At 44.8% G+C, this 22,272-nt stretch overlaps 1 long non-coding RNA gene across 1 annotated transcript; it reads left to right on the plus strand.

Moving 5' to 3' along the window:
* The first annotated feature begins 6,073 nt into the window (after nucleotides 1–6,073).
* LOC141371500 (uncharacterized) lies at nucleotides 6,074–21,956 on the plus strand. The gene is made up of 3 exons (XR_012376497.1): nucleotides 6,074–6,548; nucleotides 20,827–20,985; nucleotides 21,471–21,956. It is a non-coding gene; the product is annotated as an uncharacterized lncRNA (long non-coding RNA).
* The last annotated feature ends 316 nt before the right edge of the window (nucleotides 21,957–22,272 follow it).

Below are 22,272 nucleotides of genomic sequence, written 5' to 3' on the forward strand. Positions count from 1 at the left end.
AGGATGCCATGAAAAGGTTCAAAAGGGAATAGCTCTTTTAGCTTGTGCTCCTGTTAAGGTTATATGCACTGCTGCTCATTCTCCATTTAGCATGAAGAACTATGCACGTGTACACGTGAGAGTTGGGTTCTTTCGAGGTAGCCTCAGTCCCTGAAAACACCGAGATGACGTTTCTAACTAAAATGACAAGAAAGAAACTCCACATGGCAGAAAGGGAGGAAGTAGTCACCCCCGTCTGGAGATGTTTCTTTCTAGGAGGAAGGGCACTGAATCAGAACATGATAACATCCTCCAGCAACCAGGCGGGATGAATGCACCTGCCACTGATGAGGGGCAAGATGTGGCCATGCACCAAGCTCTGGTGATCTCGGATCAAGTCTGGACATTGCCACTAATTTGCTGTGTGACCTTGAACAAGTCACTTTTCTTCTCTGGGCCTGTGTCTCCTGATCTATAAACGGAGAAGTTAGCCTGGATGTTCTCTAAAGTTCTTTGACCTCTGACATTGTGAATTTATGGGACTAAGGAAGGCTGTTACTAGCTCTGGCATGGCGGGTCTGATGATCGCCCAGTTTCTCTTCCCTCTCATTGGTACTGAGGGAGGGCAACTCAACAAGATGCACCTTTGCACAGATCCTTGGCGAGGTCTTACAACCTGAGTTCAAGTTCTGGCCTTGCTGTAAGTTAACAGTGTGAACTTTGGCAAGTCACTTAATCTCTATGAGCCTCCTGTTACCTTTTCTAAAAACAGTAATGTGTCAATGCCCTTCAGCCAAAGAGTATTCCTTTTGGCCATGGAGATAGAGCCAAGCTATAAGACATTAATCCTTGACATCCAGATCTTGCCTTTGCTGAATTTATGCTGATCAGAATCAAGAGGGTGTCCAGAGAATGTAGTGTGTAGCTGGACTAGGAGTTAGTCTTCTTCTGGTTCTTTTGTTGCAAGGTGAATTGTTGGCTCCTGTGACTTGATAATTCCTGCACAGTAGCCCCAAGGACCCTGGACAGAATATATCAACCAGCTGCAACATAGGCAATCATTAGAAACAAAAGGATGATTAGTTTTTGTGATAGGTCTCAAAGTGAAGGGGCCTAGATTATAAAACTTAGACAATGAAAACAGGTGCCAGGATCCATCTGGGTCTGTTTTAGAGAGTCTGGTGGCTTTGTCTTTTACTTAGTCACATACTGCCCTGCTTGTCCTATAGTATTGACATAGGGAATAGCAAGACCTGCTTGTTGTAATATAAATTTCTCTTTGACTACCTGAGATGAACTTTAGGGCCATGTGATTATCCATGGGATGATCCAACTCTGGCTAATGAAGTTTAAACTGAGCTGCCGTCATTTACGGTGTCTGTTAGGGTCAGAGAAAAGTTTGGACTACGTTTCTCAGTTGTATGAATCCCTACTGGGGGAACTGTAGCTCTCAGAGTATGCATGATGTACTCCGTGCTTGCCTGTTTTGGAGGTTTCTGAGTATAACTTTCAGAGAAACTCGATCCAGTGGAAGGGTGGTAATTTGAAGCACCTGGAAGTCTCTAAAAGCTATCCTGAACACATAGGGTAATAAGTTAGTGTGTAAACCCAATGTCCACGTGAGAAATAATCCCCTAGTGGGGCATAGACTATATTGGGAGAATAAGTATCATTTAGCATAATAGCAGTGAGCCAAGTTTTTGCCCCTCAAGGTGGGCAGATCCCTTGAGTGGAGTCAAATAGTTCCTGAAAAGTAAGAACAGATTGACTCTTGTAGCAAGAAGAGCCCCCATATTAGTTCCCATTTCCGATGGCCTAGGTTTGCTGATAGGGTTGCAATAACCCCAGAAGAAGCATCTTGTTGAAGGTGGGGTAAAGTTCAGTTTTTATAGACTCAAGTCTGGAATTAATTATGTAGGGAAACTTAAGAACCTGAAGGGACACGTAGAAGGAGATATACCTTAAGTGTTTAAAGAAGAGCTAATTAAATTTGTAAAAAAATCAGTTAAATTCAGAGCAGTAGCTAAGGTTGGAGAAAACTGAAAGAGTTTCATTTTTTTCTCAAGTGGCAGAAGACCACAGGGAGTCAAAAACAACAGGAGGATTGTAAGGGAGTTCATATGGAGAAAGAGGAGTCAAAATACAGTAGTAAGCGGTAGATGACCTGCACATGAACCAGAATCTCAATGTCCTTGGCATGTCTCCCAAATGAGCCATTATCATGAGTCCTTTTAGTTGCCATGTAATTTTATATGTATAATTTTTATTTTTAAACAAGTTACGGAAACAGTGGAACTTACCTACATCATAAAACCAATGTGGAAAACTTGGGAAGTATGAACCATGAGAACTTGAACCATGGACTTGTTCAAAGCAAAATATTATGTTGGCATATTTGTACCTAGTAAACTTTTTGAGGACTCTGAATCAAACCCATGACTCTTTATCTTCGAGCTAAAACCTTATTATATCACAAATGTGGTGAAAAGAGAGAGACTATTATCTAAATATGCTTTTCAGTGTCCACAAAAAAGGAACACAACTGAATTGAATAACTTCCTTTGTCGACATTTTTGACTGTTTATCTGGACTCTAGATAGTGGTAGAAGAGCCACACAAAGGAATGATGCTTTTGATCAGCTATCTTTACAGTTTCCAAAGGGAGGGAAAAGTAGAGGGATAAAAACAAGAAAATTAGAGGGAGCTTCCAATATGTGAAGTTATCCCTACAAGGGTAATTAAATTCCTTCTGCAAGAGAGGTAAAAAGGTTGGCTGTAGAAAAAAGGGATTTTTGACATATACACTTGAAAGAGAGTGACATCATACTGTTTTAGACAATAGCTTGGGCCCTTCACATTTTATCAAGGGGATGATAAAAAGCCAGCACTTAATAATCCCTGAAATATGGAAACAAAGGAGGAAGCCTGCATCACTTACATTAAATAAAATGATCTCTCTTTTAGGTGCGACAAGCTCTTCATGAAGGTTTCTTCACTTTCTGTCCTGTATCTGTACCATCTTGTTCATGTCAAAATTCCCTCAAGTGGCCACTGCAGTTCCAGAGTGTCTCTTCTATTGTGTTAGAGAAATAAGGAGATGCCTTCACACATTAGAGACTAGGAAAGCAGCAGGTGTTTGGCCCAGGAGAGTGCCGTTTTACATAAAGAAGACCCCAAGAGAGCCAGAATAGACCATAAGGAGACTTTCTGTCTCTGGAGCTTGGTCAAAGGCCAAAGGTGATGGTCACTGATCAGGGGTTAGCTGAAAATCCTCTAGAAGGGCCTCAAAGAAACACTGGAATTCAACTCATTCTGAGCTTACCTCCTAGCTAGGAGCTGCATAGTTCCCCAAACAGGCATAGAGTCAGGAGGTTTCAGATGTGTGTATGGGCATGGGAGTCTCTTGGTTCAAGGAAGTGTTTCTGCTGACTCTCAGCAGAACTTTGATTCCTGCCAATATTCTCCAGTTAAAAACCACCACCAAGAACATACCTGTGGTTGAACAGAGTTGGGTTCATTGACTTGTTGCAAGAAGGAAGAGTACACTAGTAAAGGGAATGTTAGAAAGAACTTAATGGGATTTTGGCTTGTGTCTGGTGATTTTCCAGGAGTGTTTAGGAAGGTGGTGGGGCTCTTCTCTCTGAGTTGACTATTATCAGTAAGCAGGTGTAATGCTGTGATTGTGTACCTTGATGATTCTTATCTAGAAGGTGAGAAGGATGGAGCAAGGCTCAAGCAGCGGTTGGTAAAGAAAGCAGCAGTCACCTGTGTTCTCCAGGATGGGGAGGTGCTTAATAGTTCTGTGATTGGCACAATGACCTGATTTTCTGCCTGGGCTTTGACAAGATTACGAAGTAGTATTGTTTTTTGTCTCCCTCACAAGTCACAGAGTGACTGTGTCTGATGTTGGAGTCCTGTGAGATCACATCCAACAGAGCACCATGGCTAGCTCTGAACAAACTGAGCCCTGGTTGTGGATCAGGCCCATTCTTAAGTGCCAGGGGCCACTTTTCTCTTTCTTGTATGAACCAATTCTTCAGTGCTGGTGGGAGACTCAAAATAGAAAAGAGGTATAAAAGGATTTGTAAAAATGGACAGCACAATGGAAATGAAGTGAATGACTTGACCCTTTTCTCACCTGGGAGGCACTAAACCAGAAACCCTGGCCATTGAGAAAATAGTCGGGAAATTGAGAGGAACCAGTTAACACTTCTGAGCCCCTGAAATAAAAGTGCCCAAACACCCCACATTTTTACAAGAACTCAGAGTTTTCCACAAGATCTATTTAGTCTGTTTTGCATACATCCTAACAAATTGTGTTATCATGCTCACAGAAGACTAGAAATGCAAGGGAGAAGGTGAAGGAATGCAGGAGCAAGAAGAGTAACAACAAGTTCTGGCACACCAAAGGGCCTTGAAGACATCATGCTAAATGAAGGAGCCAGGAACCAAGGACCAGAGAGTGTATGACTCCATTTCTAGAGAAATTTCCAGAATGAGCAAATCCAGAGAGAGAGCAGGCAGATTAGTGGCTGCCAGGGGCTGGGCTGGCATGGAGAATGAGGCCTGACAGTTGATGGGTGTGGGATTTCCTTTTGAGGGTGGAGAAATGTTTGGCATTAGAGGTGGTGATTGCACAACTTTGTGAACTTACTAAAAACCACTTTAAAGGGGTAAATTTTATGATATGTGATCTATATCTCAAAAAAATGTTAGAAAACAAAGAGCATTCAGATCTGGCAACCTGAGAACCTGATAGCAAGGCAGGATTCAGGCACTAAGGAAAAGTTGACTGCCAAAGCAGGGCCATCAGGAGCCACGAGCTCCGCCTGCCTCCCTGGTCCATACCCTCTGGGTGTTCTTCCATGCAACCCTCCACGCATGCGGATCACAGCCCCACTTGACTGCCGCTGGCCGAGATGTTGAGAGATATAAAGACAACTAAGACATGGTCCCTGCACTCTGGACGGAGCACATCTCAGGGCAACAAAGGGCGTTCACACTAACAACCCCAAGCAAGTCATCATGAAAAGGTGACATTATTTTCAAAATGCTTAGTTTAAAAAGGCAGAGGAGTGGATCATACGGAATTTGTAAAAAAAATTCTTTCAAAATTGCCAGCCTTTTAAAGCAATCTTAAAACCTCTGGTGTCGAATTTCAGGTAGCTTAGAAAGATAACACGTGTGAAATGGCTCGTTTCCCACTGAAGCCAGAACATGAGATGCTACTGTGTCTGTGGAAAGGCACCCAGCCCCACACACCTCAATAACCCCAGAAAGGGAGTGTGTCAGAGTATTTCAAATCCTCCAGTCTCCTGGGCATCTGGGATGTCATGGCGACTGCACCAATTGTACTAACTTCTGCGATTTTGCCACAAGATTTGATGTGTCTTTTACTGAGAGGGCCAAGGGCAGCACTAAGCTACAGGGGAAGGAAAGAGGTCGGCGCATAACAGAGGGCTGTGGGTTGGGGCTGGGAGCCTCTGAGGGGAGACCTGCTCAAAGCTATCTCCTTCCAGTGGCTCCCTGTCGTTTGTTTTCTCTTCTCAGTGGGTATGACATACCTGGGAGCCTTACCTCCATCCAGGAAACCACTGCTGGTGTAGACGTAGCTACTGGTTTTCTGGGCGGAGGACATAGGGCAGGTGTGAAGTGAGCGCCCATCTAAGAATGGTCTCAGATTGTAGGAACTGGCACCATCACAAACCACCGCCCGCCACCCCCCCACCGGTGGACAGCTGTGTCCCGGGCTGCCCTCCTAGGGAGTCTCAGGGACAGAGACGAGAGGACAACGGAAGCCCTCCTTCAGCTAAACGTGAGCCTAGTGACTTTGGATGAGCTCCTTAGCTCTAAATTGCCATGTCCATTCTCAGGCTACTTCAAGGGACCCAAGCCTCCAACTCGCCGCAGGCCTTGGGACACAGGGCCTGCTCTTGAAAACAAACATTTAGGAGTTTTTTAAAAGACGTTAAGTTCAAACCTGCTACTGGAAAAGATACATTTAAAGGGAAGATACCCTGCTTTAATGTAGTGGCTTTCTGCTGGGGCCACTCTTGGTGGAGTCCAGGGGTTGGTGACCGGTGTCTTGAGTTCTGCCAGACTGCGTGTGAGGGGAGTCAGAAGGAACAATGGTTTCTTCATGGAAAAGCAAGTGCAGTGATGGTAGTACTCGGGGAGTGTTTCAGTGATTGTGCTGTTAGAGGCTGGAGAGAGCCAGATCTGGGCTGTGCAGTCGGCTGTGCTTTTTGGCAGGAAAGAGAAGGGCAGGATGGAGTGACAAAAATGCCAATAGCCTTTGTGTTGGTGACTCACCCATGCTCCCAGCCAGTCCCATGAATCTGAACGGGTTTAAAGAGCCCGAGTATTAGTCAGCTTCCCTCGGGGGCACAGAGACCCTCTCAGGTGACGTTCAGTAATGCGGATTTATTGTTAAGGATATTTCTGGAAATTGGGAGACCGCCAAAGCCTCAGGGTTCCATAATCACTGAGGGCAGATTGGCTTCTAGGAGCTTGGAACAGGATTCTGGACCTCAAGCCGCTCCAAGTTATCTCATCCTCTCTACAACAAGGTAGAATTCCTCAACCCTAATGCTTGGGTTCTCTGTTCCTTTGTCTCTGCCTCTCCTGATCCTGCATGTGGTTTCTGCTTATTCATGGCTTCTGCTTACTTGTGGCTTCTCTCTGTGTCTTTTAGCTTCTAGTCACACTCCCAGCTGCCTTTTCTCTCACATTCAAACTTCTCCAGAGAATTCAATTAGACTATTGTCACCATGGCCCATGTTAGTAGCCACTTTTGTGCTAGGCCACCTCATGGGCCACTGGCCAATAAATGGGTTGTCCGTAAATCAGATGCCTGTCACTGGTCCAATAAGCAATTGCTGGGATAACAGCCTTTTCTCCTGTGTGGAAAGAGACTGTTGGTGTTAAGGAGTCTGTGTGTGTGTGTGTGTGTGTGTGTGTGTGTGTGTGTGTGTGTGTAGTAGGGGCGGTGGCGGGGGAGGGCTCGAATGGGGGAGTAGCAGGTCTCTTAAGACTTGCCCTGTCTGAACTTTTATCCTGGCAATAAAAAATATGAAGCACTTGGCGATGGGGGAAGGGGGGTTCTTTGAAAAGATTCCAAAGGCCTCTGCAGTGTGTGTGGGAGAGACAACAATGCCCATGGCTCTGTTTTCCCAGTCAGATCTCCCCATCAGGTTGCAGAGAGTGGTAGGCTTGGGAGGTACTGCCTCATTCTGACTCTCTCTTGCTTTTTTGGTTGTGTAATCAGAACAAGAAAAGGTGACTGGAAAGGTTTGCAGAGAGCTCTTTCTGGCTACAGGAGGTGATCTGTAGGTGGCCATGAGAAATGGGTTCTACTGTGCCCCTGGCTATGGACACCTCAGCTCATCTGAACCTTTTCCTTTTTATGCTAAATTTAACTTTTCTAAGTCTTGAAGGGGTATTTGGAGCTTAGCAAGTGCTCAAATGTTTGTTAAATGAACGAATGGATAAGAATGAAAACATGAATTTACCATCAGCCCTTTAAAGGAGGCTGGCTAGGAGAAGTTCGAGGTTCCCGGCTTTGGTAGAACGAAAGCCTAGCTTTGAATCCTGGCTTTGCTACTTGCAAGTTGTGCAACAATGGGACAAGTTACTTAACTTCTCTGAGCCTCCCTTTCCTCAACTGTAAGGTTAGGATAATGCTCGCTTCAAAGTTCTTTGGGAAGTCCAAGGGACTACATACCTTCCTAGCACGGGATCTGACACAGGGTGCTCAAGTGTTGAGAGCTGGAAGTACTACGTTAGCTCAGGGGACCTGGAGGGTAGGAGCAGGCCATTCCCCACCTATGGACATGGGTGCACAAGCCCGTTGGGTAATGAACGTCTGGCCTGTGATTAAGGAGAGGGGGACATGAAGGGAAGCCCACACCCCAGCTGCTTGTCTCATCTTCACCTCCCGGGGAGTTAGTGAGGTTGCTGTGCTGCTGGGACTCAAGTACCAGTTCCAACAGGGTTAGGCTACAAATCCGGCAGGTGTGGGCTTTTTCCAGAAGTCAGCTGATTTGGAAGCAGCAAGAGAACATCTGTATCTAATACGAGGGTAGTGCCACCAGCAGTGTCAAAATCTGCATGGGGTAAATGAAGGCTTAGTCAGAGAACAAGTCTGTGGGTCCGTTTGGGGCAAAAGCTAAGAGCCAAGAGGTAACTAGGTCAGAGAACAGGAAGCCCTGGGGTTGGGGGCGGGGAGGATGCTGTCCTGGGAGGGCGACCTCTGAATGGAGGCCAGGAAACCTCTCCTTTGTGTCTCCCCCTCATCTATCTAAATATGCAACTCTGGAGTCCCAGTGTGTGCCAGCTCGTTGCCAGGCAGGCTCCTTTGGTCTGACTCTGTGATGGGAGGTGGGAAAGGGGGATTCGAGGCAGGGAAAGGCACTAGGTTCCCAGAGAAGTTCCAGAGGTGACACCTGTATGAATGTCTGTCACTCCACAATCAGAATCACCCTTTTCAACCCCATTCTACAGAAATGCTCCACCTCTTAATGCTGAGATGCTGGGGTCTCTTCCATCCCAACTTCTGCTCCTTTCAGTTGTCAGCCTTGTGACCTCGAGACCTCACTGTATCAAAGACTTAGCCTTTCCATTTCCTCCCAAGACCCCCAAGAAATCCCCCCATGTCATCACTTTCTTCTCTGTGACACATTGTGCCAACCACTCCCACACCGCTTCTACTCCTTCACCTCATGGTCTGCCCTGTCAGCCTCTGGGGAGGAGGCAACTCAGTCTAGCTGGATGCCTGCTCTGCTCCTGGCTGGGGTGGTGAACAGCAGCTGAAGGTCACACTACCTCCTGCCTTTAGGCCAGTGCCGGATGTCCAATCTGCACTTGGTTCTCGGTGCTGCTGCCTGCCCAGAGCCCTTCCTTGGACCCCGGCCAGCTTTATGTGCAGCCCCCACAAAAGCTGCCACAAACCCGCCCCCCCACCTGTCAACTTAACTTTCTTTCCTACTAACTTGCTTGTCCCTACCCCAACTCCCAGCAGCCTCACCTTGTACTTCAAGGTCAAAGTGAAGTTCATCATGTGGGAGGATCTTGCTCACTCTCTGGCCCCTCAGGCCCACTCTTCCTGGTCGCTTCTCCTGCCATAACAAGGGCAGCCGGCTCTTACTTTTGAGTAAAGCTAATACTTGCCCACAGCATTGAGTCCCATCTCTTCCTCCCTTCCCTGTTCCTCAGGGAGCTTATTCCATGCATGCTCCTTCTTTCACAGACCCAGCCTTTTCCTTACTGCCATTGGTCTCGCATTAGCACTGAAATGTGCTCCTGGCTCTTTCAATAAAAATGACAAAACCCTCTCTCAACCCTGGGTGTCCCCCCAGCCCCATATGGGCCTGTCACTACTTCTCTTTACAGTGTTCTTGACGGTATTGTCTGCATGTACTGTCTGCATGGCATCCCCTCACAATTCACCTCTCAACCCTCACAGTCTGGTTTTATAGACCTAGCTTCCATGAACATTTTGTGCAACACCTTCAGCTGAAATTACTGCTGACCCCTGGATCATAAAGCCCAATAGATACTACTTCTCAGGCCTCCCAGACTCGAAGTTTCCTCGGTGGGATGCCATTGACTCTTCCACCCCAGAGATGCTCTCCTGCCTTGGCTTCCATGCTAGTGCTGTCTCCTGGGTTTCCTTCTGTCTCTCTAGCTGGTCTTTTTCATTCTCCTTCCTGAGATCCTCTCCCTCTGTTCATCCCACTTAAAGATTAGCATTTTTCAGAGTTCCATGTCTATTCTCTGCAATTCCCAATCATCACCTTCTCCTTGGGTGAGCAGATTCTCTTCAAGAGTTCAAATGTGATTGTGATGCTGATGACTGACCATTGGATGGAAGCTCAGTCAGGTGTCCTTCCTGAGGACCAGATGTGATAGCCAACTCTTGTAGGGACATCTCCTATTGCTACCCCAAACTGGATTTCTTCTTTCATTCCTCCAACCTGCTCTTTCTCCTTTGTTCCCTATCTTGATAAATATTGTCTCCAACCACCAAGTTAACCTGGCCAAGTTAATTATTATGTGAGATCCAGCTCTTACCAACCCCACTGGGCGCTTTCTCTGTTCCTCCCACTTAACTTTTGGCAGTTCATTCTCCTTTCTACCCATACCCAGCCCATCACCAAGGTCAACCGATTCTACCTTCTTACTCCTTGTGGAGTTCATCTTCATCTCCACTGCCACAGCCGTACTCTAGAGCCCCATTGTCTCTTGCTGGGATTTATGAGCAGCCTCCCTGCTTGCACTTTTTGCCTTGGTGTGTGGACCCCTCCCATCCATTCTCCACACGGTTGTCAGAATGAACTTCTAAAAATGCAAATCTGTTCATGCCACCCTCCTGCCTAAAATTCTTCTGGGCTTCCCCGATGCCTTCAGGATAAAGTCCAAACTCCTTAGCAGGGTGTCCAAGGCCCTTCACATCCTGTGGTAATAGAAACATGACTAGTGTTTGGACTTGGATAGACTCGGGATAACTCAGACTCCTGTTCAAATCGTGGCAGCATTTTGGCTGTGTGACTTTGAGTAAGTTACTTAACCTCTATGAGCCTCCGCATTCTTATGTATATAATGATGGTAATATGCCTACTTCAGGGGGTGCTGTGAGGATAAAATGAAGTAATGTATATGGCGTCTTTGTTTTTGTACTTGTCTAGCAAAGTGCCTTTCTCGTTGTAGGCATGCAGTACATGGAAACTGCTATTTATTTCCCCTCTCTGCCTCTTGCCTGTCGGCTTTTCACCCAATGCCCTCTGATCCAGTGCCTCTGAGCTGCTGTCCTCGCCAGAAGACAACACACTTCCTTTTCTCATTTCCACCCAGTTTATACTGTCTGCAGCTCTGTGCCCACCTTAGCACTTTCCTCTCTTTGCTTCAATAACTCCTCATAATCAGTTAGGGTTCCTCGTTGGAAGTTTCACCTGAGCACCCCAAGACTGACTGCTGGGCCTAGATGTTTCTATAGCAGTCATTTCACACTCCTGTTAAGGCCTTCACTGTCTTACAATTACCTTCTCAAGTGCTCTTCCCTGTGCAAGGCATCCCCTCCAGGGTAGGGATCATGTCTTACTTATCTCTATATCTCTGGTACCTACAGAGTATCTCAGGCTTACCAGGCTGTTAGTAAACATTTGCTGAATGAACAAACTTAAACATGGAACTCTGTCCAGGTGGTATTCAAATTCTTACTCTCATTATTTATTTGCTTGAAACACTCTCATTCTTGTTTATTTTATTGTTCTTCTTGGGAGTAGGGCTGTCAGCCCATCAGACTGTAAGCTCCCTGAGGGCAGGGTCCCTGGCAGAATGGTGCCTGTAGAATTAGCATATAGGTGACTCTCCTCAGGTATTGCTGACTGCTTGGCCTCTGAGAGGAGGGAAATCTAATGATGAGGAAACTGGGTCTTCATTTTACTTTGTGCAAATCACAAATCAATCTTAGTCATCATGGAGGGTCCTGGGCTGGCTCTGAGATACCTCAGTGGCAGAGGTCACAAAAGGTGGCATTGGGGTCTGAGCACAGGAAACATTTGAGAGGGGAGGTGCAGAGCAAAGTCCTAGAGAAAATGCATGATTTCTTATTCTGGTTAGCTGGGAGAATTGTGGACATTTGCCCCGGGGACTGTCAAGCAAGGACTGACCTTTACTACCGAACTGGTTTTAGTTTTTGTTTTAAAAATCAGTTTTCAGAAGGGTCAGAGTGTCTCTGAATGTCACTTCCCATCAGTTCATGAGTGTACCTGCCCGCTTTTAGTTAGAGGGATCCCTGGGGGTTTCTTCCGCCTGACGACCTGCTTGCCAGCCCTCAGCATGGTAGAGTCCTTAGGTCTATTGAACCCTACCAACTCCTGAGTTGTTAGCAATTACTGGGGTATTCATTAGTTTTCATCTCTAATAGAAGTGGAGATAGATTGCAAGCAATTGTGGACACCCCTGTCCCCCTACCCCATCTGTTGCCCTGCAAAAACCAGGTCATTATTCCCTCTAGCCATACTGCTAGGACAAGCTTGCCTCCCTTACCACCCTACCCAGTGGGGTGTCAGACTGCTGATTCCTGGGGAGGGAAAGGTGCAGGCAGCTACTGGGCTCCCCTCCCAGTGCCCCGGAACACTCTTGTTTGTTATGCTCACTCTCTTCCACATCCTGTAAGTGTATGATGTATGTGGAGGATGAGGGGCTAAAGATTAATTTTGTACCTTAGATTTTTTGGGCAACTTTTTCCATGTCAGAGCTTTTAAAGTTGGCTTTCTGATAATTTGCTAAGCAATAGGGTTGGGGTGGGTGCTCAGCAGAGCTTTAGAAGTCATGTGTTTTGTCTAGTAAGAATTTAAGCATTTTTATGGAGGGAAGACTTCATTTGGGTAACTGGTCTTAAGACTGACTTTAATAAAAATTCCTTTATCCTCTCTCCCAACACTGTGAGTTTCTAGAGCAGAGGCCCAAACATTTTCTGGCCCTCCCAAGAGGCAAGCACCTTAAAAGGAGCTTCAGCTGTAAGTGAGAACTGTTTAGATTAGGCAGATGTCAACACTTCTTGCTAGGAGTCAGGGTGTTTGGGAACGACAGAGGTTGAAGGGGCTTTTCCAGAGGCTTCTAAAAAGGATAAGATCTCATCTATGTGGAGTGTCTGAAATGTGGGCCTGTGGAGCAATGGAGGACTAAGCCAGCTGGTCTACCTGAGGGTAGACCATTTCTTTGAAGTCTGATTCTCTGCTTGAATTAGGTTTTGCTATTGGCAGGTTTATAAACAGTGAACCAGTGAAGTGTCTGTGAGTTGGTTAGCATTTATATGGAAAGTCCACAGGTGCTCAAGGCCCCTCATTAGTACACATATGTTCTCTTCCTCTCCCATCTCTCTGTTAAGGCAGGAGTTTTGCTCAATACTGTGCAGAGAGGTCATGAAATGAGTCAGATTGAATGGGTCTCTGCAAAAACCCCTCTCAGGTAGAGGCTTCCATGGCTGGGTCAATCAGAATAGTCAGCTGACAGATGACTTCCCTGGAGCATTGATGGCAATCTCTTACTTTTTCTACTTCCTGCCTAACAAAACCTCTGCAATTGTTTGCAGGTTCTGGGATGTGAGTATCCTAGCATGCAGCTAAGTAGCGACTAGGTTTTGAGTCTGTCCATTTGGCAGATGGTGGAAGGAGGAGGGCTCCTTAGGAGCTGAGCCCACAAGGCTCCAGCTTTGGAGAATTCAGGCAGCATTTTTAAGGGAATCAGCATCCTGTATTGTCATTTTTTCCTCAGGAATTTATATTTGTAGGGTCAAACACAGTGGAGTGTGTTTGATTATAAGAGAAAAAATTTTCCGTATGGTAGTGCTGGAAGTGAAGAGGAAGCTAAATGATGGATGGTGATGAGCACTGTGAGGCTGCAGTGGTTTGTTTACAAGGCTTCCTAGTTGTTCAAAATTATTTTAAAATATCCACTTCCTAATCTTTCTCCAGAATAACAAAAGGCAGTGAGCCTAATAATAAAAGTTAGAGGAAGGGATCAATTTTTCAGATGCATTCATTCATTCATTCATTCATTCAACAAGCATACATAAGAATCTTCTATGTGTTTAGCACTAGGCCAAGCATTGAGAGGGAAATGAAAGAGGTCATGAGCCTGCCCTCTTGGAGCTTACAGATGAGAAATAAATCAAGAGTCACGGCCAGGAAATGGCTAAGCATCTGCAGCACAGAAGGGGAAAGTGGCTTGGCTTTTCTTTATTCAACTTGGTTTGGACATGGGGTGTACCATGTACCTGGATTTTCCTGCAGCAGATATTTTTATAGATTTGAGTTCTGAAACATTTTATTTGAATACTTTTGATGGGAGATCTTTAAAAGGATAACCTCTTCTGCCTTATGAAACAGAATTCACAGAACACAATTTCATCTCTTTCTAATGGTTTGGTTCTAACTTGACCTTTTCCTCGAACATCCCCCAAACTTTTCTAGTTGTTTGTTCTTCTTTCTTCCAAACCAATGATAATAATTTCTTGTCAAGTTTTAGCTGTTCTAGCTGCTACTATACCCTAATTGGCTGTAACCATTAGAATTGAGGATTGACTGGAGAAATGAGAGAACCATTTTTGTTTAATGAGCAAGCTTAACTTCACATTCAACTTAAGGGTAATAAGCATTGGTTTGGTGGTTGGAGTGTTGCATGGACAATGTGATAACTATTCTCCTTTTCTGAGAGTGTTTTCCTTCCCTTAAGCTGTATTCTGCATAATCACAGTTGTTGGATCTAACTTTTGGCTAAAGTAGGACAAAACTCTATAAGATGAGGTGTCAAAGTCAGTGACACTGTCTATTGCTGTGAAAGTTTAAAGAAGAAAAAGATTCCCCATGGGCTGGGAAGCCACAGGAAAGTTTTCATGGAAATGAAACTTAGTGAGACCTTGAGGACATGAAAGGGTTTTGATGAGTTGTAGGGAAGGGGCTACATTATTCAGAAGGGGTAGACTGAACTCTCCAATGGAATCAGAGAGTCTTTATGATATAACACTTTATGAGCTTAACTGAGATGCCACATCATCCACCCTGCCATCCTGTGCAGGGATTTATTTTACAGACCTTGGCTAGGTCCCTTCCACATTCTGTAGGAAGCCATGGTGCATTTGCTGGCCATGAGTGCTTCCTGCATTGTGAGCATCAATTGTAGGACAGAAACTTGTACCATGGCTTTCACTAAGAGGACATAAAATGAGAGAGTTTCACTGAGCTTCTATGTGTACTTCAAAGGTAGAGTAGGAAGAAAACTGGTTTCATCTCCTCCTTGTGCTGTTAAAGGCCCATCCTCTTCTCTAGAATCCAGATTTTCCTAATACTTCATAAAGATTACAAAATTACACTCAACATCAGGAGCCACCAATGGGTATGAGCTCATGTGAGCATCTGTTATTAATGAAAAATATTAGTCTTTTTTTCAACTTACCAATCCTTGGCAAATCTGGAACAATAAGGAAAGGCCAAAAAAAAAAAAAGACATGTTATTGGGTCCTGACTAAGATCCTACTAACTGATACCAAATTCTGCAACCACTTAAAATGGGGGGAGGGGCATGTTGCAGGCAGATGATTCCCTCAACACCTCTACATTTGATCTACTCAGGGTAGGCAGTGAGCAATAGAGATTGCTTGGATGCTTGGATCAGAGAGTCAGAGTAGGCTCCAGGTGAAATATTTTCCCCTATACTCCCTATTTTACTCCCTACTGGCTCACTCTACCAACAGCAGGCACCTTCCCTCACTTAGGTTGGACAGGCTGGAGTAAAACCTGCCCCATAATACATCCTACTCTTTCCCTCTGTTGACCAGGTTGACTTGGGTTTTCTGATACAAAAATGAACATGTGTGTAGGATTCACCAAAAATATGTGGAAAACCAATAATGTGAAAAAGAGATACTGATTACAGTAAAGAACAAAGTTCACACCCAAGGAAATGTTAGTAGTGCAAGCATAAGAGGACTTTTCTGGAGCTTTTGAAATAAGTACTCTTATTGGGTCTGTTAAAAAAAATCAGCCAAAGACCTTGGAACCTAAAAATATTCACAACAAAATTTAAAAACCAACAAATGGACAGGACCATGGACATAGCCAAAGAATAAATTAGTGAACTGGAAGATGAAATGGAGGAATTCTCTTATGTCACCTAAAAGGATCATGAGATGAAAATATGGAGAGAAAAGTTGAGATTTGGAGAACATGAATTCAGATATTTTGGTATCTGTCTACAAAAAATTTCAGAGGATAGAATAAATGGAATAAAGAAAAGAAAATGGAAAAGAAACAATAACATAAAATTTACCAGAAGGTATAAAATAATCAGTATAAGACAAAAGTCCCAAGATTCAAAGATGATGAATGAGAAAAGACCTGTAACTGGATACATCACAGTAATAAAGTTAAAGGAAAACTACTAAAAAAGAGAGAGAAAAGGAAAGAAAAGAAAAAAACTTGCAAGAGAAAAAAAATGAGACTGACAACAGACTTCTCATGAGCAATGCTAGATGCAAAAAAGCAGTGGAACTATATGAATAGTACTGTGGGGGGGAGCGGAAGATATTGCACTGGAATTGTATACCCAGTAAAACTATCATTTAGGTGTGTATATGAAAAAGAGTCATTTTGGACATTACAGATTCAAATGGTTTACCATTCACTGGCTCCCTCTATAAAAATTACTAGAGGTCATAAAAATAAAAGAAGTGGGAAGGAAGTCAAGGACCTACTCTTTACTAACTGCATGTACTTCTGTCTTAAATAGAGCAAGGCAGTTTCAATTAGTTCCCATCTGGTTGAGAAAAAGTGAATGTATCTGTCTTCTCCACAGGACAGTTGGTTAGATAGAAGCAACTGCCCAGAAAGAAGGTATGAACTGAGCTGCCTTTGTAGGTTCACTGTATCAAAGTGTGGAATGGGCAGGACATGTTGGCAATCTCCTCTCAATCCTGATCCAAGCCCTTGCTTTTATCTCTGGAGCCTAAAGAGGCATGGCTAGGGGTTGCATTGTATATATTATATATTTTCTTTCTCTTAATTCTCAAATCCATCCCATTTGTATTCACAGGGGATGAGGCTGGGGACACTCTCTCTCTCCCTAGACTGATGCTCTGGATTGCAGTAAACACATCTGTGTGACTTTTTCTGATTGGAAGCACTACAATGGCAGACTTAAATTGCTCAGAACATCAGGCATATGCCCAGCCGAGCAGAGAGAAGCATGGCCTGGGCCTCTGGGAACTGTGCCCAGTGGCCCGGCAATTTGAGACACTGCCAGTTCTCCTGGGTGGAGAAGAAAGACCAATAAGGAAGAGGCCCTAACAGCCTTGGGAAGAAGAGGAAAAAAAATATTGTAGGTAAGCTATATGTACTAGAAGTGCAGGTGAATCCACAAAGTGCTACTTCAGGGAAACTCCTGGTAGGCCTGAGAGGGGCATATGGGGCTGCCCCACAGGTCAGAAGAATCTGAGCCAAGACACAACAGATTAAGGCTGGGAAGTGGTCTGGATCTTCTCCACAGAGGAGGGTTTGGAAGCTTTTAAAAAATTCATATGTTATTAAAGTAATTTCCCCCCTCAAATTTCTATCCTCTGTATAATTGTGTTTGAGAAAACCAAGTGGGGATCATGTTCCCATCACGAGTTTGTGCTTCCCTGGCAGCTTCTCCTATTCGAGGTTGGGTCTGGCCTAATCCTCCCTCCACCTACGTGGGCCTTTGTCCCATGATTCTCCCTGACTCCCCAGATTGGAGGGAGGCTGGGAACCAACCATGCTCAACCACCTATCTTCAGAAGAGCCATAGGAACTTGGCTAACATTTTTTAGTCCTTTTATTCAAATCATAGGTTGTATAACTTAGTAGGGGACCCTTGAAGCCACATGTCCTGTCCCCTGACTGAATTGAAGCTATTTTCCTCAGATGACTCTCTTCTCTGCTTTTTTAAAAAAAAAATAACCCCCAAAGAAGCAGCTACTGTAACATTTCTTGGGAAGGCTTTCCAGTGTTTCACTTGCTGTCGGCCAAGAAAGATTAAGACACTCCCCTAAAGACCCACTGGGGAAATGGCCAGCCTGAGAGTTCTTCCCACCCCCCAAAGAGCTTTGATTGCACATGAGCTCATGCCATATTTGCCTAGGAATAAAAAGACCTCTTGATTCTTGAACCTACTGTGGGAAGTTTTTATATGTTATATGTTCGTGCCAGGTTAGACGCTCAGATGTTTTTATTCATGCTTCAGACACTATATGCCACTTAAAAGCATCTGTACAGAACTACAGGAAATGATGAGAGCAGGGGCAGAGGGTCAGAAGTGTGATGGGGAAGGTGGTAGAGGAAGAGGCAGCTTCTTGTGGCTACCTTGCAAAGAGATACCCAGGAGTACCAGTCCATAGATGCATTTCACCAGCCTGCCCATTGCATGTGTCTGGATAACCTAGCTGACATGTTTCTCCATAAACTTCCAGCTAGACAGACCTTTTCTGCAAGTCTAGCTTAGACACAATATTTTAAAACAGATGATTTCTATCAGGAGACCACGAGCATTTGAGCTCCTCGAGGTGGCATTTAAAGCTTGTCTTTTTCTTTTCTAAAGAAAAACAACTATAAAGATAGGTAGATTTGGGAGTTCTTAAGGCCCAAGTGCCTGAGCCCTTGGAGCACAAACTTTCCTAATATCTTTTCCTGGGGACAGCATCTCTACTCTGAATGCCAGCCACAAGGTTCACAATAACAGGATGAAAGAGTTGAAAGTGACCCATGAATTCAGCTTGTCCAAACTCCTCACGTTACAGAAGGAGAGATAAAAACCAGAACTACAAAGGGCTGTGAGGGCAAGGGCAAATCTTAGTCACCCCCTCCTTTTGCTCAGAGGTCTCATCTTGACACCTCCCCACCCCAGGGTCTTCAGCAACTGGTGAAAGAAGTGGAGCTAGAATTTGAGTCTCCCTATTCAAGTTCAGTGCTTTATCCCCCCAGGTAGCTAGTTCTATGCTTTCTCTGCAGGGCTTAGGCCAAGCCGGAACTTACTGGCAGGCAGAAGAATGAAATAAGTATAATGATTTTAAAGAGGGCAAGGTGACCTTCCACAAATCATGTTTCCACCAGTCTGTCACTGATGCTTGACCTTCCACCATTAGAGATTCATTCTTTTGTAACTTGGAGGTGAGGAAGACTTCCAGAGTCTCCTCTTGAAATGTAAATACCTCTGGGAAGGCCACCAATAGCTGATAGCTAATAAATTGCAAGGGCTGTTTCTCCAAGAGCATTAATAACCAACAGTGTGGTGGTATGGAGAGGAAGCCGAGGCAGAGAGACTTTGGAATTCATTGAAATAGGAGGACAAGGTTGGGACTGACGTGAGAATGGGTCCACCCCGTTTTAGACATTCCACAAATGCTACTATTTACCTATCCAACTAAATATATAAGAACATGGCCCAGACACATTGGTGAGAAATTCCCTTCCCAAGGCATGAACAAATGTTTGGAAGCCCAAAGGGAAAGTGCTGCTCACACCCATCTGCCATCAGAGGATGCCTAGCCTTGGGCTTTCTGTGTAATGGGCATCGAGGCTTAGTTGGAGCCAGGTCCCCACCTCTACCTCAAGGCTTCATTTGCATGAGTTGAACTGCATGGACACTTCTGTTTATGGCTGAAGAATGGAGGAGTTTGTACTACTACTTTGTGGGTGGAAGAGAGGGGAGGAGGAAACTGAACAACAGAGGGGATGGTGTATCATCTGCCTACCCCGACAGTGGCCTTTGTGCCCTTGTAGAGCAATGGAAGAGTTCGGACCAGGAGCAGAGGGGCTGATTCTCCAAGAGGCTTCATGAGACTCAAAATGCAAGGAGTGGGCTTAGGGGCTCGGCGAATCTGCTCCTGCTTCTTGTGACATCCAGAAGTTGCTGGGTATGCTGGAAGATAACTGCCCTACAGCTATCAGCATCCTCATGAGGGATGTTGCCAACATGGGCAGCGGCAAGGCTCTTAAAAGCCACCTCAGGGTCACTGGACATGGGCTAAGGGAAGCCAGAGATGCAGAAGAAGGAGGAAGGGGAGACTCAATGTGAGTACAAATGATGTGGTCCTACAGGGTCTCCTGGAAACCCTTGGGAGGGTCTTTATAAAGGGAGAAGGTGGTAAGGGATTCTCTGTAACAAAAGGGGCTGAGAAGAGGAAGTTTGGGTGATTGTTATTTAGTGTGACACAGGCTGGAGTGGCCTGGTTATACTGGAGTTCCTATTACATCATTTGAACCCTGCCTGACATGCCAATTCACAAAAATAAACTCTAATCCCAGGGCCAGGGAAAGGAGCCTTTGGCTCTGGTTAGAGAAAATTCCAGTAGCTCACTGGTCCAATCTCCCTCTTTCTTATCCACCCAAATTTAGGTCGTGATTCTATAGGACTGGAAAGTTTATTCCAAACTCAGTCTGGGATAGAACAGTAAGAAGAACAGTATCAGGGACTCCATTATCCAACCACTGGAAGGAAGGGGAAGCCCAATCTGGTCTTAAAACTTGAGATAAAGTGAGGCACAAGGAAGAGGACAAGATTTGTTCAGAGTCTCCCAGCAGGAAACCATAACCTGAACCTTCCAGGGTCTGGTCTGTGGGCCAAGAGGAAAAGATACAGATATAGATTTAAAAAAAAAAGAAAGAAAGAAAAAAGGAAAGGCTATCTTTGAAGGCTAGAAAAGAGCCAGGGCATACATGCAAAGTTGTTTTGATATCATTCTCTCCCTTCCTCCACCATCCACCTGCTAATGTACCGGCTCTTTCTTTCCTTCCTGTGATTAATCCCACATTTGCTCAGGATGCATTAACTAGGTCCTGATGTAGTTGTATGGCAGATTTGGCTACTGCATAAGCTGAGTTTTCCAGAAGTTAAAAAAAATCAACATCCTCCATACCTGCAAATATGGTATGCAACCTGGAATGACACCACTTAGGGCACTTACTAAGCAGATGTGACGGAAAGAACGGTAGCAAGAATACAGGTTGATAGGTGCCATTTAGATGGAGTTACCCTGTCTACAGCCATCGTCAGGCTGACAGATACTCTGGCCTCTGGGAGTGGGGTGTACTTTTTATACTTGTGCTGGAGAGTAACATAACAGCAGATGCAGTTTTGCTGAGTTAAGTCAGTCACATCCGGCCACATGCTGTATACCATCACACCCATTTATTGAGGTCTATAATGAGCTTGATTCTGGGTCAGTCACTTTACAAGAACCCTGAAGTAGGTTTTACCAGGCCCACACCTTTTATTTTTATTTATTTATTTATTTATTTATTTATTTATTTATTTATTTATTTATTGCAGATGGGAAATGTAGGACTCCAAGAACTGAAGCAACGTCACAGAGTTAGAATGTAAGAATGTGGACTGAAAACTAGGTCTGTGCGGCTCTGAGGTCTGTGCTCCTTCCACTGGTGGAGTGAGAAAGACATGGGCTCTGAGCAGTCTTCAATCCCTTACCAGGTGTGTGACTTGAGCAAGGCTTTTAACCTTTCTTTTAACCAGGAAAGCTGTCCTTTCCTGATCTATAAAACAGGCGCAAAGATGCAGCTAACTTCTGGGGATGGTGTGGGGACTCAATGGGGTAGTGTGTGGAATGCACTTGGCACAGTGCTTAGCCTGCAGTGGGCACTTGGCCCGAAGTCACCAGGCTCCTTCTCCCTTCTGTGAGGCCCCAGGAGAAGAAGCACATCCACAGAAGACAGCTCTCAGCTTTGCAAGCAGTGTTTCCATCCTAGGAGAGGGAAGCTCTTCCCTCTGGGAAGTCACAGCTGCATTTGAATTAAATGCATACCTGGATGGTCCAAGAAATTGAAGCCATTCTTTTCTTGCCATGTGATTTTAAAACGTCACCTAACCTTTATATAGTTTTTCCTGTGGAATAGCTTGAATAATCCATGACTCAGACAGGTGTGTTAGGATGATAATTGATTTTTGTTCTCCCACAGGTGAATTAACCATAAAGTGAACTCTTCCTGGTAAGATGAGGACTGTGGCAGGATTCTCTAGCAACTCATCTCTCTGCTTTCTGGACCATCATCTGTGACCATTACTGTGTACTGCGGGACAGAGTGTTAATTTGAGTATGTTTTGGAGCCAAGAATCATTAGACAGGTAGAAATTTGATTCGAGTGTACCTGGATACATAAAATGAGTCAAAGAGAAGTGATTTTTGGATAATCTGATGATTTGCCATATTCAGACATCAATATGGATCATTGAGACTTGATGGGGTTATGCTGACTACAACACTGGTAGACTGTGTTGACAAGTAATTCACTGGTAGGGGCACCTGGGTGGCTCAGTCAGCTAAGTGTCTGCCTTCAGCTCAGGTCATGATCTCAGGGTCTTGGGATTGCTGGAGTCTGCTCCCTACTCAATGGGGAGTCTGCTTCTCCCTCTCCCTCTGTCCCTCCCTGCTGCTGGTGCTCTCTCTCTCTCTCTCTCTCAAATAAATAAATAAAAATCTAAAAAAAAAAAAAATGACTGGTTCTCCCACTGAGCTCTATCCCCTGACAAGAGTTGGAGAAATCAAGTGATGACCATTTAAAATGACTGTTTGATTACAGTCTTTGAGGCTGCCGGCATGAGGCAGCACTGTTAAAAAAAGGAGGGGGCACTCCTTTTGACCTCTGGAAAGCCCTAATGATAGCTCAGGGCTGGAGCGAACATTGTAATGAGCATTACCTACAAGTCTCCTTTGTAAATCTCTGTCCTGACAGGAATATTTCTTTCCGCTCAATCACTCTT

The sequence above is a fragment of the Callorhinus ursinus genome, unplaced genomic scaffold, assembly GCF_003265705.2.
Source record: "Callorhinus ursinus isolate GAN/ISIS: 27379988/994484 unplaced genomic scaffold, GSC_fseal_2.0 scaffold74, whole genome shotgun sequence".
Taxonomy (NCBI): domain Eukaryota; kingdom Metazoa; phylum Chordata; class Mammalia; order Carnivora; family Otariidae; genus Callorhinus; species Callorhinus ursinus.